Source organism: Dipodomys spectabilis, unplaced genomic scaffold (assembly GCF_019054845.1).
Source record: "Dipodomys spectabilis isolate Male_0828 unplaced genomic scaffold, ASM1905484v1 ptg000043l, whole genome shotgun sequence".
Classification (NCBI taxonomy): Eukaryota; Metazoa; Chordata; class Mammalia; order Rodentia; family Heteromyidae; genus Dipodomys; species Dipodomys spectabilis.
Genome location: NW_024870720.1, coordinates 25,693,416 through 25,704,056, shown reverse-complemented (window position 1 = coordinate 25,704,056; position 10,641 = coordinate 25,693,416).

Here is a 10,641-nt window from a genome sequence, read left to right as displayed (position 1 = left end):
CGGCCAAGTTATTTCCTTTGGTTTAGAATCTGTTCCCTTTTGATGGCCAGGGCAGTGCATAATGGCAATATTTGCTGGTTCCTATAATGCCCAGATGAGGCTTAAAATTTCTTGTTTGTTTTTAATAGTCTTTCCCTCAGCTGTCAGCAGCCCCCTCTCTTGGTAAATGGGTCCATGGACATGCACAGTGGCAAAAGCATACTACCTGTCCTGACTGTCCGTGTACATGTTTAGTCTCTTCCCTTATCCCATCTGTAGGGCTTTTGTTAGTGCCACTAGCTCTGCTCTTTTTGCAGACGTTCCCTGGTGAAGTGCTTCTGTCCACACTATCTCAGTATACATGGTGACTGCTGCGCCCATATACCTTTTTCCACCTCGAATGAAACTGCTGCCGTCTGTGAACCAGGTATGCTCAGCATGCGATAGTGGTGAGTCCAACAAGTCTGGCCTGAGACTATATACTTGGGCCAGGATCTGCTCACAGTCATGCAGGGGCGCTGGATCCAGTAGCAGAGTAGCTGGGTTTAATGCTATGGGTTCACAAAAGCTGATCCGCATGGGGTTAAGTAACAAGGTCTGGTAATGGACCATGCAGGCATTGCTCATCCACTGGTCGAGTGGTTGCCTTAGCACCCCCCCTCTAGAGTGTGTGAAGTAACTACAGTCAGGTTTTGTCCCAGAGTCAATTTATCAGCATCTTTTACTAAGAGAGCTGCTGCAGCTATTATTCTTAGGCATGGAGGCCACCCAGCAGCAACAGGGTCTAATTTCTTTGACAAATAAGCAACTAGTTGCTTCCAAGGTCCAATTGGCTAACTGGCAGATACAAAACAAATATGAAAAATTCATCAATAAGACATATTTTCTTAACCACACAGAATAAAATTAGAAATTTAAAAACATAGAAAAATATAAAAGTACCCATAACAGAGAAATGAAAGAAAATTTCTTGAGCAAAGGATGTCACAATTAAGGAACCTAAAGTGAAATTAACATTTTTTGATTCAGATGAAGTGGAATGGAGCAAACACAGACATAAGAGAGAACTTAACATGAAGGAGGAACAAGAAGAGGGAGTTTAAAAAATACACTACAAATGCCAATCAGGAAACTAGAAAAGAATGCACCAAGCAAACCTCAAATGAATAGAAGCAAGAAAGAACAATGACCAGAAACAAAAAAAAAGTTACAGACTGAAAGCTAAAGAGATAAAAAAGAAGTTAGTTGATTAAAAAAAATTCTTCAGAGACCATTATCTGGACTGATGAGGAAACAAGAATGGAGACCCAAATGAAGAAATCAAGATGAAAGGGGAAATATTCCAACACATGCCGCATGGTCATGGCTTGAGAAGACACTGTTAATTCTTGAGAACTTTGGCACAATTCAGCAGTGGAGTTAGCTGGTCCTAGTCTTCTCTTTGCTTGGAATCTCTACCATATCTTATTGGTCTGTCCATATTTCCCACATACTTACAAACCAATTTAGTAGGTTATCTGTCCAGAAATAGATCTAGTTGTTTTACATTTTCCTATTGGTTGCTGAGAAGTTGTTTCTGATAATCCCTCTAGCTACATTTCTGAAGTATCAGTTGAGGTATCTATGCCATTGAATATGACTTTGGTTACTTTAGTGATGGTTAATCTGGCAAAAATATTGTCCATTTTGTTGTGTGCAGTATTATATGCATCAATTCATAGATTATCAATTCAGAGACCTTTCAGTGTTGACTCCAGTATCCAAAAGCACAGGGTTCATGTGATAAGTCTGTCTACGCCATCGCTTTTCTCAAAGTGTCAGTTCTCCATTTAGGAAGAGATGCCATAGTGAGGAGTTGGGAAGGCAGCCAGGTTCCACACTTGGGACCACTGTGATTTGGAAATGGTTTTTAAACTAATATTACTAAAGCGTGATTTTGTGAATGGACCTTAGGAGCAAGGGAAATGTATACCTTTTTCTTTGCTTTGTTCACTTTTACTTCCAATGAAAAAGATTCTGCTCTATTCAGTGTTTACCTCCATCAAATCTGCACTGCAGTGGTGACTTTGTTTGGGCCCCATTTTTGGTGGATATTTGTTTTACCTACTTTATAGACCCAGAAACATATCATTAATTGATGTGGCAAAGCACTATTTATTAAACTCATTGACTATCTTTGGAAGCTTAGACTCTACCTTTCATTCAAGGGCTTGAACTCGGACCTGAACATTTGTCCCTAAATTTTTCTCTCTTCTTTGTTTGCTCATGGTTAGCACTCTACCACTCAAGCCAAAACCCCACCTCCAGCTTTTGAGTGTTTAATTGGAGATTAGAATTTCGGTGATTTTCCTGCCTGGCTTGTATTTGAACCATGATCCTCAGATCTCAGTCTTCTGAGTAGCTAGGATCAAGGCATGTGCTCTCAATATCACTTTTGCAAAATCTCTACTTTCTCTATTTTCTTACAGACAAGTGAAAAAAATTGTTTTTGTGAAAAGGGTTAGATTCCTGAGTCATAATGCCAGTGGCTTAGAGTTCCTGGCCTAAATGGGATTAAGGTTAAAAAAAGCAATAATTAACTAGTAATTCTAGGTCAAATAAGGTTAGAATGGGAAACATTTGTCAATCAGAATTGTTAGAGGCAATTCACTAGTGTTAAGAAAAACCAATGCAGAATTAAAGCAAGTAATCTGAATCAGTTCCATAAGGCAAAAGCTAAGTAATTGCTGGTGACTAAATAAGTGTTTTAAGAAAAGGTATGACTCATATAAGACATTAAGAAAATTTGGCTTCTAGCCTATTTCCTGCTATTCTGGAGCCCTTAGTAGATTTTCATTGTGTGTTCTTCTATTCAGGTTTACTCAGAAATCCAGAAAACTCACTAAATCTCTCCACAGCTGGTCATGATTATATTTTATTTTTTTCATTCATCCATTCTGTCCTTTTTTACCTTGTATAATTAGGGAATGCATCTACTATTTCAAGAATTTGTATTAGTGCATATAAACTATTTCACTATGTAATTTCTTTATTTTATTCAACTATTCTTATTTTTATTGTGAAAATACTGCACAGAGGGGTTACAATTACATGGGCAAGAAAATGAGTACATTTCTTACCAAGCATTGTGGCCTCTTTTGTTTCCCTTCCCATCCCTTACCATCCTCCCTGCCCCACTGACACCCCCAGAAAATCTTCCTCCCTCCATCCCCCCTCACCAAATTGGTAAAGTTTGTTTTTCAACATAACGACTTATGTATCTCATTGTTGGAATGGGTCCACCTGTATCCCTGTTTTAAAGATTTGTTTTTTCCCTTCCCCACCATGAATTATACCAACATCAAATACAGTGAAAGCAGGGGTTCTACCATGGGGGAGGGACATACAAAGCAACAAAGAAATAATCTTATAAATATGTTAGAAACAATTACATGAAAGAAAAAAAATTGAATACATATCTTAGGGATCATTTCCCTAACATCAACTTATCTGACCTTTTTCCGCTTGACTCAGACATATATATGCTGTTGCAAATAAGGGAAACTATGGGACCAATGTCTTTTTGGGTCTGGCTTACTTCACTTAATATATTTTTTTCCAACTCTTTCCATTTCCAAACAAATGGGGCAATGCCATTCTTTCTGATGGAGGCATAGAATTCCATTGTGTATATATACCACATTTTCTTAATCCATTCATCTACTGAGGGGCATTTGGGTTGGTTCCATAACTTAGCTATGGTAAATAAAGATGCAATAAACATAGTCGTGCTGGTAGCTTTAGTGTGGTCTTGTTTGTGATCATTTGGGTAAATGCCCAACAGTGGGATTGCTGGGTCATAGGGGAGCTCTATGTGAAGTCTTTTGAGGAACCTCCATACTGCTTTCCAAAATGGTTGAACAAGTTTACACTCCCACCAACAATGCAGTAAGGTTCCCTTCTGTCCACATCCCCTCCAGCATCTGTTGTTATTAGAGTTCTTGATTATAGCCATGCTAACTAAGGTGAAGGGGTATTGCAATGTTGTTTTGATTTACATTTGTTTTATGGCTAGAGAGGTTGAGCATTTCTTCATGTGTCTATTGGCCATCCTTCTTTCCTCTTCAGAGAAATTTCTCTTTAAATCTTTAGCTCACTTATTTATTGCACAGTTGTTTCTTTGAAGATTTGTTGTTGGGGGATTTAATTTTTTGCATTTCAGGTATATTTTAGAAATGAGAACCTTGTCCGTTGTATGGCTAGTGAACACCTTCTCCCAATCAGTGGACTTTCTATTGATCTTGCTAGCTATGTTATTTGCCATGCAGAAGCTCTGCAATTTCATGTAATCCCATTTGTCCAACCTTTCTTTGATTTGTTGTGTTTCTGAGTCTCTATTAAGAAAATTTCGGCCTGAGCCAAGGAGACCTAGGGTTTCTCCTATTCCATCCTGTAATGTTTTCAGAGTGTTTGCTTTGACTCTGAGGTCTTTGATCCACTTGGAGTTGATTCTGGTGCAGTGTGATATATGAGGATCGAGATTTAGTTTTCTACAAGTAGTCAATTAATTTTGCCAGCACTATTTACTGAAGAGGCTGTCTTTCTCCCATTCTATTTTTTTAGCTTCCTTATCAAAGATTAGATAGCTATAGGTCTGTAGGTTCATTTCTGGGTTTTTAATTCTATTCCATTGGTCCTGATGTCTGTTCTTGTGCCAGTATCAAGCTGTTTTGATTACTATGGCTTGTAGTAGAGTTTGAAATTTGGTATTGATATTCCTCCAGCACTGTTTTTTCTGTTGAGGATCGTTTTTGCTATTCGGGGTCTTTTATTGTTCCATATGAATTTTTGGATTGCCTCTTCTATTTCCTTGAAGAATGAGGTTGTAATATTGATAGGTATCGCATTGAATTTGTAGATAGCTTAGGGAAGTGTTGCCATTTTTACCATGTTGATCTTTCCAATCCAGGAGCATGGGAGTTTTTCCCACTTTCTAAGTTCTGTTTTGATTCCCTTTTTCAGGTTTTTAAAGTTTTCATCATAGAGGTCCTTCACTTCTTTGGTTAAGTTAATTCCTAGGTATTTAATTTTTTTGTGGGGGTGTTACGAATAGAGATGCTTTCCTAATTTCAGCCACACTTTTCTCATTGTTGGCATACAGAAAAACCATTGATTTTTGAGGGTTAATTTTATAACCTGCTACTTTGCCAAAGTTTTGAATCAGCTTGAGTAATTTGGGAGTGGAGTCCATAGGATTCATTAAATACCATATCATGTCATCTGCAAAGAAAGAGAGTTTTACTTCTTCTTTCCTTATTTGGATCCCCTTTATGTTTACATCTTGTCTTATTGCTGTAACTAGGCATTGTAATACTAGATTGAAGAGAAGTGGAGAGAGTAGACATCCTTGTCTTGTTGCTGAGTTAAGAGGAAATGGCTTTAGTTTTTCACCATTAAGTATAATGCTGGCTGTACATTTGTAATTTACAGCCTTTATTGTATTGAGGAACGTTTTATGGATTCCTACTTTTTCCAGAGCCTTCATCATAAAGGGGTGTTGGAGCTTGTCAAATGCTTTTTCTGCATCTATTGAGATAACCATGTGGTTCTTATCCTTGCTCTTGCTGTTGTGATGAATTATATTAATTGATTTGAGTATATTGAACCAAGTTTGCATTCCTGAAATGAATCATGTTTGATCGTGGTGTATGATTTTTTTGGATGAATTGTTGAAGTCAATTGGCCCAAATTTTGTTGAGAAGTTTTGCATCAATGTTCATCAAAATAATGGGTCTATAGTTCTCTTTCTTTTATGAGTCCCTGCTTGATTTTGGGATGAGGGTTATGATGGCTTCATAGAAAGAGTTTGGTAGTGAACTTTCTCTTTCAATTTCATTGAAGAGTTGGAGGAGTATTGATGTGAGCTCTGCTTTGAAGGCTTTGTAGAATTCCGCTGTAAAACCATGTGGTCCTGGACTTTTCTTAGATGGGAGGTCTCTTATTGCTGTTTCTATTTCAATGGTTGATATGGGCCTGTTAAGTTGGTATAACTTATCTTGGTTTAGTTTCAGCATGTCGATATTTGCCAGGAAAAGGTCCATTTCTGCAAAATTCTCAAACTTATTAGCATAAAGTTTTGAGAAGCATTCCCTTATAATGTTCTGAATCTTGTTTGTTTCTGTGGTGATGTTTCCATTCTCATCTCTGAGTTCATTTATTTGCGTGTGTTCTCTTCTTCTTCTGATAAGATTTGCTAAGGATCTGTCAATTTTGTTAATATTTTCAAAGAACAAACTCTTTGTTTTATTGATTCTTTCTGGTTTTTGGGGAATTCTAATTCATTTACTTCTGATTTAATTTTAATTATTTCTTTCTGTCTACTGGATTGGGTTTATCTTGCTGATCTTTTTCAAGGAGGCTCAGATGTCTCATTAAATTTTTGGTTTCAGATCTCTCCAATTTGTTGATGTAGGAACTCAAAGCTATAAACTTGCCTCTGAGTACTGCCTTTGCTGTGTCCCAGAGGAGCTGGTAATTTGTGTGTTCATTTTTTTCAATATCATGAACATTTGAATTTCCTTCCTAATCCCTTCCATGACCCACTTGTGATTCAACCGTGTGTTGTTCACCCTGCATGTGTTACAGGACTTTCTTTGGAGGCTTTTGGTGTGAGTTTTAATTTTATTCCCTTGTGGTCTGAGAGAATGCAAGGTATAACTTCAATGTTTCTGAATTTGGACAAGTTTGCTCTGTGACCTAACATGTGGTCTATTTTGGAAAATGTTCTTCCATGTGCTGCTGAGAAGAACGTGTATTCTGATGCTGCTAGGTGAAATATTCGGTAGATGTCTGTTAAATCTAGTTGATCTAAGCAGTTGTTTAGGTCTGCGGTTTCTCTGTTCAGTTTTTGCCGAGCTGTTTTATCTAGTGGGGAGAGTGGTGTGTTAAAGTCCCCAACAATTAATATCTTTGGATCTATGTGGGATTTGAGGAAAAGTAGTGTTTCTTGGGTAAATTTGGGTGCTCCGTTGTTTGGCGAATAGCTATTTAGAATTGGAATATTCTCCTGGAGGAGAGATTCCTTAATTAGTATGTAGCAACCTTCTTTATCTCTTCTCACTAATTTTAATTTGATGTCTATTTTACTTGGTTTTAGGATTGCAACTCCTGCCTGTTTATGGGGGACGATTGCTTGGTAGATTTTGTTCTGGCCTTTCACATTGAAAATGTGTTTGTTTTTATGGGCAAGATGTGACTCCTGAAAACAGCAGATAGAGGGTCTTGCTTTTTAATCCAACCAGACAATTTATATTGCTTAATTGGAGAGTTAAGTCCTTTAATGTTGAAAGATAGGACTGAGAGGTATTTGGTAGTACCTGCCATTTTATCCACCTTCTTGAGGGCTGTGGCAACTGGATTCTTCCTATGGTTCTTGGATTCTCAGTTTGGGTGCGGTTTCTTGGCCCTTATTGTGGTCTTGATGGTTTTCTATGTGTAGGACATCTTTGAGAATCTTTTGTAGGGCTGGTTTGGTGGAGATATATTGTTTCAGTTTTGCTTTGTTATGGAAGGTTTTTATTTGACCTTCAGTTATGAGAGAGAGTTTAGCTGGGTACACTATTCTTGGTTGATAGTTGTTTGTCTTTAGGGCTCTTCTTGCTTTAATTGTCTCTGCTGAGAAATCTGAGGTGATTCTAATTGGTTTCCCTTTATAGGTGATTGATCTTTTCTCTTGACAGCTTTAAGGATCTTTTCCTAGGTCTGAATTGATCCTGTGCAGATTATAATGTGATGGTGGGATGTCCTGTTCTGGTCTTGTCTATTTGGAGCTCTAAAAGCTTCTTTTATTTGAATAGGGCTAACTTTTTGCATGTTTGGCAAGTTCTCTGCTATGATCCTGTTAAACAAATTTCCTAGCCCATTAACTTCTGTCTCTAGATGCTCCTCTATACCCATTATCCTCAGATGAGGCCTTCTGATTATGTCTTCCAAATGTTGAATAGATCTATCATATTTCTTGGATTTGTCTTGGATGATTGTATGTTCTTTCCCTATAATATCTAGGCTATCTTCAGTCCCTGAGATTCGATTTTCTGCATGGTCTAACCTGCTATCAAGACTTTCTACTTTGTTTTTTTATTTCTTTTCCTTCTAGTTGGTCAGCTTTAATGGCTTCAAATTCTTTGTTGGAGCTTTGTTTTAGATCTTGTATGCACTTCTTTACTTCCTTCATTTGGTGTTCAGTGTTTATTCTCAAATCACTTAGTTGATTTGTTATGGTTTCCTTGGATTCCCATTCCTTCTGTTGGGTTCCATTCAGCATTCCATTTGTGGTCCCCCTGACTTCTTTCAGCTCTCTGTTTGTGGATTCCATGAATGTCTCTAATGATCTTTGTCTATTCTCATCCCCCTCTCTCAATTCCTGTATTACTCTTTGATTAGCTTCCTCACATTCATGCAATTCCTGTCGTTCTCTTTGAGTGTTCTCAGCCTGCTCACACCATTCCTGACTTTCTCTTTCTCCATTATCGGCCAGCTCATACAATTCCTGTCTATCTCTTTGACTGAACTCAGTCTGCTCACGCCATTCCTTTATTTCTCCTTGAGTGTTCTCAATCTACTCATGCAATTCCTGTATCAATCTTTGAGTTGCTTCCTCATGCTCATGATATTCCTGTATTGACCTTTGGTTTGCCTCCTCTCTTGCCCTATCATGCTCGCACTGAGTCCTTTGCAAGTTTTCAATCTTTTCATTTATCATATTTACCAGTAGTGTTTGTAGAGCTTTTGGGGAGCTCTCCTCTGGATTATTCATTCATTATCTGTTCGTTATCATGAGTGGAAGTTGAGATACCCGGACTTGCCATTTTTCTGTGTTTTTTTGGCTTGTTCTGCCCATTTTGGATGAAAGTAGTACCATTTTTTGTGCTAGAACACTATCTTAAGGCAAGCATCAACCAAAGTCTGTAGTTGCACAGTCAAAAGTCTGCAGATTCAACAGATATATCTATTCAACATCAAACAACTATGTATTAATGGGCTACAAACAGCAAAGAAGATTTTGGCAAACCAGAAATTGTTAGGTTTAGGGAGAGATGTGGGTAAAAATAGAAATAGAAGGATATGGAAAGGTAAAGAGTTAAGTTAACTAAATCCTAATCTCAAAGAGGGAAATAGATTGGATAGAATGATAGTAGAGAGAGAGAAAAAAAAGAGAGAGAAAAAAGAGACAAGAAAAAATATAAAAACAAAATTAAAAATTAAAATGACACACTTAAAAATTAAACAAATGAAAAAATATAATATTTAGAGAAGAATGGGGATAGAATGAGAGAAGGGAGACGTGAAAAACTAAAAAATAAAAATGCTTAAAATATTATATAGGTATCAAGAGATAGTTCTGGTATTAAGGAATTTAAGTCTAAGAGGTTTTGAATTGAGTAATAAATTTCTGGATTAAGTGTGTACACAATGGGGGAATAAGGTCTAATAATCCACTATGGGTATATTTGAGGGTGAGCAGAACAGCAATTAAGTCACAAAAAGAAGAACGAAAGAGAAGAGAAAGTGAAAAGAATGAGAAAGAAAGAAAAAAGGATCAAAATGTCTGTAGAGCTTAAAAAAAAGCACACACTTCCCTAAAATAAAAATTATCAGAGGAAGAAAAAAAATGTTAATAGAAAACAATTTTTTAAAAAAAGTTAAAAATTAAAAATTAAAAAATGTTTACAATTTTTTTAAAAAAAGGTATAAAAAAAGAGTTCTTTGATTTGGGGTGGGGGAGGGGATGGGAAGATCCTGTATCTCCCTTGAGTCCATAACCAGTCTCTTGTTGGAGTCTCTGGTCTGCTTGTGGTGTTTGATTTTCCTGTGGCTTGGTTGGTTTCTTAAGTCAGTTTGTTTGAGCAGGCAGAAAAATGCTCTGTTTACCCAAGATTTTGTGATTCTCCTCCTAGGCTAGTTCAATGGGAGGGAGATCTGCTTTGAGATCACAAAAGATGGAGATGGCTGTTTCCTCTAGTTTGGAGATGCTGTGATGAGGCTAGGTTCTGGGTAGAATTGAGGCCTTTCAGCAAACAGTAGCTTTTCCCTGAGGGGCTAGCTTCTGAGACACTCACAGACCCCAGCCTGGAGCCATTCTCAGGATTTATGTTTACTGAATTTCAATTGATTGTCAAGGCTGCTGAAGGGAGGGGCAGCCTCTGGCTCTGTTTACCCAGTGAAGAAAGCTACTCCTGGGGCTGGCAGGGGTCTGAGCTAGGTAACTTTTCCCTGGGTGAAGCTGAACCTGGCAGGTCTGTTTGGTTCCTGTGACCTGCTAAATGACTCTTATTTTCTTCCAAGGCCTGAGTTGGAGCTAGCAGCTCAGCCAGGCCTTTGTCACTATCAAAGATGGAGATCTCCGGTAGTGTGTGTGTGTGGTGGGTGGCCTTCCCTCCTCTGTTCCCTGAGAAGGAGTGCGGATGTAAGGCTTCTATTCAAGCAGGAGTCTTGGTTCCTGTGTCATCTCTGTTCTGCAGTCTGCAGGATGAAGACGTCTGCTTCTTGTCAGTTCTTGCTGGTGTTGAGTAGAATCCGCTTGCTGCTGAGTCTTGTGCCTATATCCAGGACTCCCTGTGTTGCAGGTATGGTGGCTCTGGCTATCGCCATCACCTCCACAGCTGCCATCGCCACCGCAGCCGC